Raw genomic sequence first — 16560 nt, forward strand, 5'->3', positions numbered from 1 at the left:
GTGTTGCCTTTGCATATGCAAATGATGCCTTTGAAAATTTAGTATATTCAAATTGAGATATGATGATATTAGAATAATGGAGGGGAACCAGAAGAAGCTATATGAGAGCCAAATTCTTATCTGCCACAATAAGAAGCAAACACATAAGGTCTAAACCATATAAATCGATAGTAACATCAATAACATGATAGAATAAGAGTTCCTTGGCTCTATTCTCACTCACAGAAATGCCAATTAGCAACTATCCACAAACAAAAACACCTTTGAGAAAATCCCAGAAACCAGAGGTGAGGCTGAAGCACCCCCTGAGAAAACAAAACAATAACAACAACAAAAGAACTAACCAAAGCTGCATTACAAAGGTAATAGAAGCAATTTCTGGAGGACTCTGAGGGTATTAGCAGGACTAGATCACCTAGGATCAGCTAAGGACAAAGAAGGGAGTAGAGTTCACAGTGACCAGTGCATGCAACTTGGTGGTGGCACCACATCCCTGTCACTGGCTGTGTCTAGCTGAAGTGCCGAGGCGGTGGATCTACCCATTCACAGAGCTTAACTGGTAGCCTTGTATGACCAGGGACCACAGATAGCAGTTCTACTGAATTGGAATTCCCAGCCAGTCAGGGAGCATAGCCAGCAACACTGCCCAATTTTCAGGCATAGTCTGAGGGCTTTTCTGGGCAGGAAGCTCAGCAAAAGACCCTGCTCAAGTGCAGAGCCCAGTCTGAGGCCCAGTCTAACTACAGACACAGCCAGAAGCACTGGGCCACCAGAAACTCCAGCCAGCAGACCCTCCCAACCGTGGAGCTTACCCAGTGGCCCTACCCAACTGCAGAGCATGAGTAGTATTCTTGTCCAACCAAAGACGCAGGCAAAGATACCTGCCTAAGGATGATACCAATTGGCTTGTTCAGAACCCCAGGATGGGTTGACTGGTGAAGTTCTTTTACTACAGAGGCAAGCCTGTAAAGGCTGGAGAAGGTGACTGTTTTCCCAATGCATAGACCTGATTTCAAGGATACAAGGATCATGAAGGATCAGAGAAACATGACATCACATGACAAATAAACATGACAAAGTAAACTAATAAAGCTACAATAATTTGCCCTAAAGAAATAGAGATCCATGAACTAACTGGCAGGGAATTCAGAATAGTCATCTTAAAGAAATTCAGTGAACTATAAGAAAACAGATCATTAAGTGATATTAGGAAAACGATACATGACCAAAATGAGAAGTTTAACTGGGCAAGGTGGCTCATGCCTGAAATTCCAGCACTTTGGGAGGCCAAGGCAAAAGGATCACTTGAGCTCATGAGTTTTAGACTAGTCTGGGCAACAAAGGGAGACCCTGTCTCTATAAAGAAAAAAAAAAAAAGAAAAAAAAAAAAACCTAAAAATTAGGTGGTCATGGTGGTATGTGTCTATAGTCCCAGCTACTTAGGAGCTGATGGAACAGGCTAACAGTGTCTTCAGATGACAGTACACACATATATTTTTTTCATGTAATTTTCCCCTAAAAGGGCAGATCTTATATTAAGTGTTCTTACCACAGTAAAATATAATAAAACAAATTTAATAATTTAAATGCCTTTGAGCCTAAGAGTTTAACGTTGCAGCAAGCTACAATCATGTCACTGTACTTCAGCCTGGGTGACAGAGCAAGACTCTGTCAGAGAGAGAGAGAGAGAGAGAGAGAGAGAGAAGTTCAAAGAAATACAAACAGTATTAAAAAATACAGAATCTTGGAGCTGAATAATATAATTACTGAACTAAAATATTAAATAGAAACCATCAACAGCAGACTCCATTAAGCAAAATAAATCATAAATGAACTTGAGGATAGTTCCTTTTAAATTATTCAGTCAAAGGAACAAAAAGAATAAAAAATAGTTAAGAAAACCTACAGGACTCATGAAATATCATCAAATGAAACAATGAACACATTAAGGGAGTTCTAGAAGAAAAAGAAAAAGAAAAATGGGCAGAAGCCCTACTAAAATAATGATGACTCAAAACTTCCCAAATTGGAAGAAAGAAATGGATATCCAGATTCATGAGAACTAAATACCTCCAACAGGGTGAACTTGAAAAGGTTTACACCAAAATAAATTATAATTAAATTGTCCAAAGCCTAGACAAAGAGAATTTTGAAAACAGCAAGAGAAAAGAGATTTGTCACATACTGGAGAGCGTCCATAATACTGTAAATAAATTCTTCAGCAGAAACCTTGTAAGTCAGAAGACAGTGGGATGATATATTCAAAATAGAAAGAGAAAAAGAAAGAAAACAAAACTGCTAACCAATAATACTATACTCAGCAAAGCTGCCCTTCAGAAATCAAGGAAAAATAAAGACTTTCCCAAACAAACAAAAGCTGAGGGAGATCATCAATATTAGACCTGCCTTACAAGATACGGTAGAGTTCTTCAAGCTGAAAGGATGCTAATTTACATTATAATACCGTATTAATGTATAAAATTCACTGATAATGTTAAATACCTAGTCAAATTCAAAATTCTCTAATACTGTAATAATGGTACATAAACACTTTCAACTCTAGCATAAAAGTTAAAAGACAAAATAATTAAGAAACCAATTATAATAATATGATAATGAATACACAATACAAAAAAAGATGTAAATTGTAACATCGATAACTTAAAATGTAAGAAGTATGGAGTTTTTAAAATTAAAGTTGTTATCAGCCTAAAACAGTTATAAATATAAGGTTTTTTTATATAAGTCTCATGGTGACAAAAAGAAAAAAACCCAAAGTAGATACAAAAAGAATGAAAGAAAGAGATAAAAGCGTATCACCAAAAAAAGACATCAAATTTCAATGGCGGTCCAGGCACAGTGGCTCACGCCGTAATCTCAACACTTTGGGAGGCCGAAGACAGCAGATCATAAGGTCAGAAGATTGATACAATCCTGGCCAACATGGTGAAACTCCGCCTCTACTAAAATAAAAAAAATTAGCCAGGCATGGTGGTGTGCACCTGTAGTCCCAGCTACTTGGGAGGAAGGGGAATTGCTTGAACCCAGGAGCAGTGAGCTGAGATAGTGCCATTGCACTCCAGCATGGCAATAGGGTAAGACTCTGTCTCAAAAAACAAAAAACAAAAAAATTTCAATGGAGACAGAAAGGAGAGAAGAGGAACAGAGGAACTACAAAACCATCAGAAAACAATAAAATGGCAATAGTAAGTCCTTATCTGTCAAAAATACTTTAAACATAGATGGATTAAATTCACTAATTAAAAGACACTGAGTGACTGAATAGATTGAAGAAAAAATCTCCAATTATATACTGTGTACAAGAGACTCCCTTTGGCTTTAAGGACAACATAGGCTAAAATTGAAGGATATAGAAAGATATTTTATGCAAGTGGTAACCAAAAGACAGCATGGGGTGGCTATATTTATATTAGACAAAATAAACTTTAAGGCAAATATGGTCACAAGAACCAAAGCAAGTCATTACATAATAATAAAAGGTCAAATATCAAGTAATCAAATAATAAATCAAATAAAAGGTTTCATATCAAGAAGATATAAGAATTATAAATGTTTACATACCCAACATTGGAGCAACTAAATATATATAGCAAACATTAACAAAACTGACAGAAGAAATAAATAGCAATAAAATAATAGTGAGGAACTTCAATATTTCACTCAATAGAAATTAAATAAGGAAACAGTGGATTTGAGTGACACTACAGACTAAAAGGACCTAACACATATATAGAGCATCCCATCCAACAGCAGCAGACTACACCTTCTTCTCAAATACTCAGTGAACGTTCTCCATGATATATCATACTCAATGATGAAAAGCTGAAAACTTTCCCTCTAAGATCAGAAACAAGACAAGGATATCCATTCTCACCACTTCTATTCAACAAAGTAGTAGAAACCCTAACCAGAGCAATTAGGCAAGGAAAAGAAATAAAAAGCATCCAAATCAGAAAAAAAGGAAATAAAATTGTCTCTGTTTATAGGTACATGATTGTATACTTAGAAAACCTTAAGTGCTCCACCAAAAAAATTGTTAAAAATAATTCATTAGGCCGGGCGCGGTGGCTCACGCCTGTAATCCCAGCACTTTGGGAGGCCGAGGCGGGCGGATCACAAGGTCAGGAGATCGAGACCACAGTGAAACCCCGTCTCTACTAAAAATACAAAAAATTAGCCGGGCACGGTGGCGGGTGCCTGTAGTCCCAGCTACTCAGGAGGCTGAGGCAGGAGAATGGCGGGAACCTGGGAGGCGGAGCTTGCAGTGAGCCGAGATCGCGCCACTGCACTCCAGCCTGGGCAACAGCGTGAGACTCCGTCTCAAAAAAAAAAAAAAAAAAAAAAAATTCATTAAAGTTTTAGCATACAAAAACAACATGCAAATGCAGTTGTTTCTGTATAATGTCAATGAACTGTTTGAGAAAGAATACAATAAAATGTCTTTTAAAATATTATAAAATATTTGGGAATAAATTTAGCCAATGAGATGAAAGATCTGTATTCTGAAAACTATATGATGATGAAATAAATTGAAGTCACAAGTAAATGGAAAGATATCCCATGTTTATGGATCAAAAGAATTAATACAATTAAAATGCCCATACTACCTAAAGCAATCTATAGATTCAATGCAATTCCTATCAAAATTTCAATGGCATTTTTACATAAATAGAAAAAATAATTCTAAGATTTGTATGAAACCACAAAAGACCCTGAATAGCCAAAGCAATATTAAGATAGAAGAACAAATTTGGAGACACTATGCTTCCTAGTTTCAAACTTTATTTCAAAGCTATAGTAATCAAAGCAGTATGGTACTGGCATAAAAACAAACATATAGACCAATGCAACAGGATAGAGAGCCCAGAAATAATGCCAACTAATCTACAACAAAGGTGCCAAGAATACACAATACAGAAAGAATAGTCTTTTTAATAGACGACATGTAGAAGACTGTATTTTCTTGCAAAAGTATGAACTTGAACCCCTATCTTACACCTAAGTCCCCAAAAATAAACTTGAAATGAATTAAAGACTTAAATGTAGGACCTGAAATTGGAAACCTACTAGAAGAAACCGAAGGGGGAATGTCCCTTGATATTGGCCTTGGCAATGATGTTTTGGATATGACACTAAAAGCCCAGGCAACAAAAGCAAAAATAAACAAATGGAACTATGACAGACATAAAAGCTTCTGCACAGGAAAGAAGGCAATAAAAATGAGGCAAGCTACAAAATGAGAGAAAATATTTGCAAGTTATTTATCTGATAACGAGGTAATATACAAAATATATAAGAAAGTCTTACAACTTAATAGCGAACAATAATAATAGTAGTAGCCCAATTAAAACATGGAAAAAGAACCTGAATAGATCTTTTTCCAAAGAAGACATATAAATGGCCATGTAAATTGGTACACCCATTATGGAAAATGGTATGGAGTTTCCCCAAAAAATTAAAAACAGAACTACAATATGGTCCAGCCACCATCCCACTTCTAGGTCTATATCCAAAGAAAACGAAATCGGTATCTCAAACAGTTATCTTTCCTCCCATATTCACTGCAGCATTATTTACAATAGCTAAAACATAGATACAACCTGTGTCCATTGATGAATGAATAGATAAAGAAAATGTGTTATGTATGTCTGTGTGTGCCCACACACACATATGTATTTTATGGCCGAATTATAGATAAAATAACATTCAGCCGTAAAGAAGAAGGAAATCTTGTTGACAACAAGGGTGAACCTGAAGTGCATGATATTAAGTGAAATAAGCCAGGCAGAGAAAGACAAATACGATATCATCTCACTTATATGTGGAATCTAAAAACCCAAACTAATAGAAACAAAGTATGATACTGGTTTCCAGGGGCTGAGGGATGGGTAAATGAGGAGTTGTTGGTCAAACTTATGACTTCTCATTATAGGATGAATAAGTTCTGGGGAATCATTATCCTGTCACCTGAAGCATGGTGACTGTAGTGAACAAGACTGCATCATATACTTGAAATTTGCTGAGAGAGTATGTGCTCTTACCACATACACGAGGGTGGTAACTGTGAGGTGGTGAGTGTGTTAACTGACTTGATTGTGTTAATCACCTTACGAGGTACATGTCTATGAAATCATGATGAATGCAATATACAGACAAAAAAATTGAAAAGATTTGAAAGTGATGGAACTAGGGAGCACAGCAGAGAGTAAGAAGGAGCAGGACAGGGATAGAACATTCTAATTTTGAGATTTAATACCTTTTTTTGAAATAAGATTTCAATACAGTTTTTTTGTTTATTAACTGTGACTGTTTACTTTGATTTAAATGTCTTAAAAAGAAGCTACAAAATAGTATACAGTACATTAATTTGACTTATGCAAACTTCAGAAAATTTACACAATATATTATAGCTTTATATATGCCTTGAGATATTTAGATGTGTTGATAAAGATCAGCATAATACAACACATCAGGTGAGAAATGGAATGTGGTCAAATTTCATAATCTTCCAGTCCTCCAGGGTAATGTTATTAGCTTTGTGAAACTAAATACTCTTCTGAATATAAACCTTTCTCTGCAAATTTCTGGAGTAACGTGGTCAGAGGTATAATGAGCTGCAAGTCTGAGGAGAATCAAGTTGCATTTTGGTTTTAAATCTTCTTTGCTTTATTTCCCATTTGCTTTCTTTTCTCTTCTTTCTTTTCGGATTTTGGGTTTTCTTTTTAAAAATCTCACAACATCACTTGGGCTATCTACATCAATATAGAATTCTGCTTTGTTTTGTTTTTAGACCATGCTATATCACTCCACTAGAGAAATCTATACTTGAAACAGTGTATGAGAAAAGACATCAGGGAGAAAATGTATGAAGGAAGGAGTAGAGCGATCAAGGAACAGAGTTAAGAGGTGGAAATGGAGAGAGAGCGAGCAGCAATCACTTTACGTTGGGCTTCAGTCAGTAACCAGCAGAGTAATAGAAGACAGAATGTATGGGGGCTACAGATTTATCGTAAATGCAACTGCTCAGGGAAACCAGAGACAAAAGTTATACATTTTTTCCTGTCTCTTTAAAAATCTCATTTAACTAAAAAAAAAAAAATCTGCTGACAAGATATATTTTTAAATCCTTTTCTTTCTGATCCCCAATAATTTTCAGCAATCCTAGATTGGCAAAACCACACCAAAATTTCAAAAACAGAGCTTCCTCACTCAAAAAAAAAAAAAAAAAAAACCTGGTAGGGAAGTAAATTTCAGCCTTTAGTTATGGCTACTGTAGCTTTTCCAGGCTTATTTCTTCTTCAGACAAATTCCATTCCCCCAGAAGCTACTCTATCAAGAGCTTCTCAACCATGCTATTAATGTGAAAATGAAAAATTTGCTTTATAGAGGTAGCACTCATGGGAAGAAGCCTGCTGGCTCAGTGAGCTCCTAAGACTCTTGATTACCTGGAATTCCTGAAGCTTTTGCAGTTGTTAACGTAACTCTTGCAAAATAATGAAATTTCAACCTTTTCCAAACATAGTAGCTTTGATTCTCTTTAGACAAACTCTTGCATACATTTTGCATTTCTAACTCCAATTTCCTCTGGCCTTCTTCCCAGCAATCCCTTCTTGCATTCTCCCTGTCATTTGCTTTTAATCTAGAAACCAAAACAACAATAATTATTCCATCAGATAACAGGTGATGTTTCCAAATATAGAGAATAGGGATGTTTTCCTTTACTACTCTGAGTCGAAATAATATGTTGGTTACTAAGAAATTACATAATTTAGCTTTTAAAATTATCAAATAATTATTAAAGGAAATGTGTGGTTTAGGAGGATCCTTAGTTTATGGTAGCTAAAGTTTGCTAAAGTAGCTTATCTTGATTTCAGAAATGAGAAAGTTTTTGCTGACTTCTAATGTTTGTAGATTTCCTGTCATACCACCCTAGGCTTAGCTTTTCTTTAACATACTGAAAAAAATTATCCCAATAGACAAAAAACTTAAAGTCTGAAATATCTTTGCCAAGGCATAGAATTTTCTTTGAACTTTTATTTTTGAGGCTTCTTAAAATTTTCAAATTTCTCCCCTTGATTTATCAGAATGTTTGATGTTTCTCTAGCCGTTATCATGAATCCCAGAGCATGCACCCTTATATACATGAAACTCATTTCACCTTGAGCATGTAGCTAAAAGAAGTCCAGATTCTAGTTCTGTAACATTCATAATTGCTTAGGATATGAAAGGACAATCCAAAACAGTGGGTTTTTTCCTCTCTACTGGATCCTGTCTTGACTCCAATTTCTTCATTCTCCCACTGCTGATTTTCAGTGTGCTACTTACAGTTAAAATATGGACTGATGCTAGAATGAGGAATATATTAAGCTGTAGTAAAATGCACCATAGGAGGTCTTTTTTTGGATTAAATATAAAATGTACCTTAGGAGGTCTTTTTTGGATTAAATATAGAAAATGAATATAGGGTAGCAGCAAAAATCATCAAACTTCATTCGATCGCCTTAAAAATAGTAGGAAAAACAGTAGGTCCGTACTAATGTCTGAGCCGGAAAAAGATCTTACTCTTTTCTTACTGGTTTTGGTAGAATCTGGTATCTCTAAATATGAACATGTAACAGTCATAAAATACACATGATAGTCATATTAAAATCTTTATAATGTTAAAACTTATACCTCTTATTCTACTCTTGGATGAGTAAGTAAATTTAACTTCTATTTTGTACATGAAATGATGCTCTAGCTTTCTACCATAATGACAGAATGGTGTTCCACCTGTTAATTTTCCAGATAACTGAAGCTTATAGTACCATAACATAGCTAAGATATTTTCCTAGAGCTGTTATAAATTTCACAATTACAAAACTCAGCTATGTAGAGGTGGACTTTCCATTATTCTTCCATGAGTAAACTTAATTTAAATGTTTCTCATTTGGGAAGATAAAGGAAATTTCAGTCTTGCCAATTCAAGATTAAACACAATTACTTCCAATTTAAATATCAATCTCTGAGTTCACTATGCAATCACAATCATATTTCAGTATTTTCTCCCTCCCTCATGGTCTTCCCTTCTCCCTGGATGGCTCTGGCTCCAGGGAAGTTGGACATAGCTTCATGACATGGACCAAGAGCTAGGCAGGCAGAAGAAATGGAAGACTGGGGCAGGTTGTGGTCATCTCCATCCTTTATGGCCTCTGCTGATTATGGTTGATCCCTATCCATCCACTGAGGGTGCCTGAGGTCCTGTCATAGCCTCTGCTTTTCAGGTACGCTTACTCTCTATCCTCTTCATTCCAAACACATCCACTTAATCTTAGCTACTTTCCCTGCACAATGCTGAGACATGCAGTACCAATACCACATGACATTTCTATCAGGCTCTCAGGAGGTGCTGCTCTACTTCTCAGGCACCACGTGGGATGTGGGGCTTCTCTGCAATGCTTCCTGTTTGTCTACACACAGAAACCAAGCAAATCTAACTCTAATTCCATGCTTTTCAGTTTCCGTCTCACTCTTGCTGACAGACTCTTATCTCCTCGGGAACTCTGAGGTCATACTGGAGTTCTCCTTGCTCTGATTTATGCTGTATCTGACCCGAGTCTTCTAGGCTCTGTGGCTCTTGATAAAGTCAAACCTCTTGGAAATAAAAATGACTGCTTTTTTATCAAATATCTCACCATAACAATTAAAACTTGGGGAGTTTTCAAGCTTATAGTCTGTGCTGAAAATTTTATAAATCAATCTTCAAATTTTTTTAAAAAATGACTTTGTTTTGTCCTGGACTATACATTTTGTCCACCTTAGGCAATGAATCTCTACAGTTCCAGTGCAGATTTATAGTGTAATTATCCAAATAATAATAATATAAAAGAAATAAAAGCATTGGCTAAAAATCTCCAAATATTATCTCATGGAAACAACCAGTTGTGCATAACAAATTCTTTTAGCATGTCACTTTCCTGTTTCTTAAGCTAAAATCAATTAGTCTTCTATTTATGACTACAGGTCAGTTTTAGTAATCTCTCAAATTATGTGTTCTGTGATTATAATGTCCTAATTTAATCCCTTACTCTGCCATGCTTTCGCTTAGGCAAGTGACTTAGGCTCACGTGGAAACTGGAGATAACAGCAACATATATCACATAAGATTGTTGTTAGGGATTAGTAAAATAAATAACTGTCTGCCACAGAGCCTAAATATAGTGTTCACTAAATGTTAGCTATTGTTGTTTTAAAATTGTCAGCTATACAGAGGGCTTCTTTGAGGCATACTGAATGTAGGCTCCTCCTCTGAATAAAGCCAGGTGGATCTGCTGTTTGAATTCCTCTCTTTTAATCAGGATTGGTTACTACTCCCTACATTTTTCAGAGGAGGAGGTAAGGTAGGAGGAGGAGAAACTAACCAAGTAAGAAGGAAGGCCTTGGATTCAAGGCTTTTAGTATAAAAATACAGTCTCCAAAGGGCAGTTTGGATACAGAGCCAGGAGCAGATAATGCCTTTATTTTAGTCATTATAAATTTTTGGCATTAATTGTTTTAAATATTGCATTAAAGTTGTATTTATCTTAATTTTTAAATTTAATACCCAACATTATCTCACCCTAACCCCCACACTGTTGGATACTATGTGAGAACCATGAGTAGAACCAGAGTAAATAGCAAAAAGAGCCTTTCTTTACAGGACTTGTTAGAGCAAGAGTTGCAAACGCAAATATCTTCAAGGGCTAAGAAGTTGACGTAGACGAACAAAGCAAGTTTGGAGTAAGGCAGCAGTGTGTGATGGAGCCCATGATTGAAGCAAACATTTGAAATTCTAACAGCATTCAAATTCATATTTTTAAAGACACTGGTCAGAAAATAAAATAAGACTACATGGTCAGGTTCGCTGGCTCACACCTGTAATCCCAGGACTTTGGGAAGCCGAGGCGGGTGGATCATTTGAGGCCAGGAGTTCAGGACCAGCCTGGGCAACATGGCTAAACCCTGTTTCTACTGAAAATATAAAAATTAGATGGACATGGTGGCATTCACCTGTAATACCAGCTATTACAGAGGCTGAGGCACGAGAATCGCTTGAACACGGGATGCAGAGGTTGCAGTAAGCCGAGATCATGCCACTGCACTCCAGCCTGGGTGACAGAGTGAGACCTTCTCTAAAAAAAAAAAAAAAAGAAAAGGAAAAAAAAAAAACTAAGGCTAAAAATTTTGTGACACTGGCTTCAAAGATTGGTCTCACATTTGCCTAAAATCAGATGGATCTGGGTTTAGATTTTTTACTGTTTGGTTTCTGCAGTTGGATTTTGCCAGTGTTGGTAAAAGTACTAAATTCTCCAAAGTGCTGGAGGAGGGAATAAAAACTTTCATTATGACCATTGCCTGTGTGTCTTCTATGTGATCTTGAGAGAAGAGAAGTTGCCAGATCTGTATTTAGCATCAATGCCATCCCTCTATCCATTTTCTATTCTGTATCTCATAATGCAGACTAAAGAAACCAGTTAAGCTAGCAGTAAGATTTATTTTTAAATGAAAGAAGTGGCTGTAAGTACAGAGCCCCCAAATTCTTTTATGGGTGAAACTACACATGTTTAAAATCAAGACTCTTTTTACCATCTACTTTGAGAGATAGGGTGCCACTTGGAAAGAATAGGAATAGCTTTGGAATGAGTGGTATCTAAGTTTAAACCTCAGTTCTTCTGTTAACTAATTATGTAAGTTCAAACAGGTAACTTTAACTCATTTTTTTATATTCCTCATCTGGAAAATGGGAAAATGTATATTCCACATCTGGAAAATGGGACTAAAATTTTCCATCTAATTGGGCTATTGGAAAAAAATCAAATAACATATAAAGTGGTTTAAATATGACAGTAGTCAACATAAGCACATAGTATAATTATTTAGAGATATATCTAACCTTCTCACCTCTTGATTATATTGCAAATTGATGAATTTGATAAATAATGACTATTGTAAAGCTAATGGGCTACTATGTACATAAAAAATATAAATGACCTCCTATATATGATTCTGCATGTAAGGAGACAATCATAGGGAATTCTATTTTTGATATCCTCGAATGTGACTTTAAACAAATCACAGAGGCAGAATAATACATGTTTTAAGTACATGATTACTTCTCAACTTTTTTACATTGTCAAGATTATGCTTCTGGTCTTTCCTTTGAGAGTAAATAAAATCTTTGTTTAATAAAGTAGTTTCTCAAAGGAATCACATATTATAAGTTAAATATTGCAGTCAGCCCAGAAATGTGGCAGTGAGCCCTTTAAATCATAGAAAGATTCATAAACAAATATTCAGTAAAAGAATGTAGAGTTCAAAGTACATCCAATTAGAATTCAGAAAAGAGATGAGATTTTAAATGCAATTTTAAACTTGTAAAGAGAATCTATCAGGAGGTAATTGATTCCACCAAAGAGAAGTAATGATTGAAAATGTTCTGTCACTAGAGGATCCTCTGGAATATAAAAATGCATGGAAAAAGCGAGTAGGTTACACATTTGAGAACACATTTGAAAAATAAAGCTTTGTAGTGTATTCATTAGCAAACATCAGGAATCCCTAAAACAGTATGTGATTATTCAAACACTTTTTTCTTAAGCAATATTCCAAGGAGAATAGTGGTGTGGCAAATAAATGTATAATCAATTAGAAATGTCTTCAACTACATGACTGCACATTATTGCATGTCTTGTTATACCAATGACATTCCAGCCCCGTGCAAGCACGGTAGCTGATTTTACAAGATACATGGCGAAATGTTACTCTGTATGAGTGAACAAGATGGAGTGCTGGGGGCAGAGGGGTGACAGGGGACTAAAACTTGCTTGTATAATAGTAGATCTTCATGGTACAAGTCTAGTCAAATTTGGGAAAAGGAGAGTGACATGACTGAAGCATATTTGTCACTGGTCTTTTTCCCTTAGATTTTCAAGGTCAAAGCAGATGATGGTATTTGAAAATATTATGGTGATCAGAAGTAGTATTCGCATGCACACACACACACACACACACACACACACACACACACACAAAACAACAACAGAGAAAGAACATTCAGTTTTGAAAAGTTTAAATGGTGGGCTTATAGATTCTGAAAAACTGAAATCCCTTTGACAATGTGAGATTTCAAGGGTTATTTTGTGAGGGTACTTTCAAATGTCTTTTTTCATTAACTAACCTTTTAACGATCTTCCTATTTATGGTGTTTCTCTTTGCTAGACTGCAGCTTTGCCCTTGCTCTAATCAACCCTAATGTAAGCACTCTAGTTAAAATGTTTTTGAAAATTCTATAAATTAAAGTATAAAATGGCTTCTTCCTGTCTTAACCTACAGTTCTTCCCCACACCTATCTTCTGGCCAAACCAATCCTCTTGCCTCATCTCCTTTGGCCTCCAAAGTTACTGTTCCCAATTCAAAAGACTTCATTAAATATGATTTGGAATGCTGTACCAATGTCTTCTTTAAGGGAAAATATACTAAAGAAGTAGATATAAATAGATGTATAAAATCGTATTGGAGAAGCTCAGAAGTGCTGCACTCAAGAAAAGCACGGCGATTGACAAGCAATTTAAGCTGGAGTGTGAAAGGATGCAGAAATAACAAGATTTGCATGAAAAATATTGAGATCATGAGAACATCAAATTTAAACGAAAAACTCATGTGCCTCATGATTTAATCATAAGGGCTGACATTACTGTTATAACGTTCAATATCCGTGGCTTTTGAAAATAGTTCTATAATGAGGGTGGAGCGTATCTATCTATAAGAAAACTACTGTTACTTTATCCAGTCAGCTCATTACTATGAGAAACAGAGTTATAAGAATCGTAAGTCTTAATGTATATGTTGGGGAACTCAATCATTAGCTATGGCTGAGCCCTTATTTTTAGGCAGGAACTCAAAGCAAAAGAGGAAAATGAAGCCAAATTAAGAAGCAATCCATTTTTTAATCAATTATGATTAGCCAACCCACCAAAAAGCAGAAAGAAGTTCACACTGATGTTAACATCTTTGCATTTATCTTATGAAAAATTTTAATGACTGGCCAGAGCAAGGATCAATATTCTGTCCATACAGGAGTCATTTAAAGGGCACCATATTGACCTGGTGTGTTTCATTCTTATGAACCAGGCAGCTGACATAGAGTAGGTCTTATTTTTCTTTCTCTTTTATTTTTCACGGCATAATAGGTGGTCTGAAAATCTAGTTTCACTTGTTATCTCAGAGGAGAAATGCACTTCCGACTTCTGTTTATACTTTCATATCATACTGTATTGCTGTGAACCTAGATGGCACTTCCAGTGGGACGCCATGTTTAGCCCATGAATGAGAAGACTGTCACAATCAAAAGTGCTTCAGGCACAAACAGATTTGAAACAATCTTCCTACTGACAGGAAGAGAAAAGGCTGGTTCTGAAGATCATTAAAGGTTCTATTGATGTGGTTTTGGGGGCACACATTTAGATTTTCAAATGTGTTTTACATTTGGAACCGTTTTACTCGCATTAAAGCTCAGCTGCTTTCCCTGAGAACTCTCCTTCTTGTCATCATTTGCAGAAGCTTTCATAGAGAACTTACTGTTCCAACTGGGAAGGAGGTGGGAGAGGTGGGGAACGCAAAGCAGGCGATTGAACTAGCTCTCTTGACTCAGAGATGCCAGGATCGCCTGCTTCACAACATTCTGCAGGATATGAAGCCACAGAGATGAAAGGGGCCACCGACAGTGTCCCCCACTCCCCCCCAAAAAAAAAAAAAAAAAAACTTTTCAGCATTTAAATGTACTAACTCTCTGATTTTAAAAGTGAAAAGACTTTCTATCAATATAAATTATATTGAAAATAGGCAGCAAAGCTGCCATGTCATTTCTCGGTGTGTGTATGTGTGTGTGTGTGTGTGTGTGTGTGTGTGTGTGTGTTCATTTGTGTTCATTTGTCCTGGTGACATTCTGTTGACCATTTCATTATAAGGAGATCTTGTTATGCAACGTTTTATTTTAGGGACATTTCTCCATAGAGCATCTTATCACTGACATATTATCATCAGCCTTGTCAGGAGCATTTAATCATGCAGTACTCCACCACTGATATTTCATCAAAATGGCAGGCCATCGTAGGAATAGCTCATTGCTGACAGTTAGTATACTAAACTCCTTAATTACATTATTACACATGAAATTAAGTTTTCCAGGTCCTGATGTAAAACCATCCTGGCGAAAGGAGATACCTCTTACATCTCCCTGCTCAGAAACAATCATGTGAGTTGCACTTAACAAAATTGTTACATATAAAATTGCACATCCTCAAAATATCTTCCGAGCCCATTTGAAAAGAATCTTCTATAGCAAGGGTAGGAAAACTACTGTCCATAGACCAAATCTACTCTGATAGCTGTTTTTTTTTTTTTTTTTTGAGACGGAGTCTCGCTCTGCCGCCCAGGCTGGAGTGCAGTGGCCGGATCTCAGCTCACTGCAAGCTCCGCCTCCCGGGTTCACGCCATTCTCCTGCCTCAGCCTCCCGAGTAGCTGGGACTACAGGTCCCGCCACCGCGCCTGGCTAGTTTTTTGTATTTTTTAGTAGAGACGGGGTTTCACCGTGTTACCCAGGATGGTCTCGATCTCCTGACCTCGTGATCCGCCCGTCTCGGCCTCCCAAAGTGCTGGGATTACAGGCTTGAGCCACGGCGCCCGGTCTTTTTTTTTTTTTTTTTTTTAAGTTTTATTGGAACACGGCCATGCCCATTTTATGTTATCTATAGCTGCTTTTGTGCTACAGCTACAGAGTTGAGGAGCTGAAATAGAGTCCTTCTGACACACAAAGCCTAAAATATCTATTGTCTGGCCCTATACAGAAAAAATTTGCCAATGCCTGCTCTAAAGGACATTTATTTAAAATGTCGATCTGTGGGGCCCAACCACATGTTACAGAAAAAGAGTATCTGGGCAAGGCGCAGTGGCTCTCGCCTGTAATCCCAGCACTTTGGGAGGCCGAGGCGGGCGGATCACGAGGTCAGGAGATCGAGACCATCCTGGCTAACACGGTGAAACCCCGTCTCTACTAAAAATACAAAAAACTAGCCGGGCGTGGTGGCGGCGCCTGTGGTCCCAGCTCCTCTGGAGGCTGAGGCAGGAGAATGGCGGGAACCCGGGGGGCGGAGCTTGCAGGGAGCCAAGATGGCGCCGCTCACTCCAGCCTGGGCGACAGAGCGAGACTCCGTCTCAAAAAATATATATATCTATATCTATATCTCTGTATCTCTATCTATATAGATATATATAGAGAGAGATCTATATAGATATATATAGTATCTGTAAATAGATACTGGTTAGCTGCATTTCAACAAGTGCTGCATATATATATTTTTTTTTTTTTTTTTTTTTTTTTTTTTTTTTGGAGACGGAGTCTCGCCCTATCCCCCAGGCTGGAGTGAGCGGCGCCATCTCTGCTCACTGCAAGCTCCGCCCCCCGGGTTCCCGCCATTCTCCTGCCTCAGCCTCCCGAGGAGCTGGGACCACAGGCGCCGCCA

Source organism: Macaca nemestrina, chromosome 2, assembly GCF_043159975.1.
Source record: "Macaca nemestrina isolate mMacNem1 chromosome 2, mMacNem.hap1, whole genome shotgun sequence".
Lineage (NCBI taxonomy): Eukaryota > Metazoa > Chordata > Mammalia > Primates > Cercopithecidae > Macaca > Macaca nemestrina.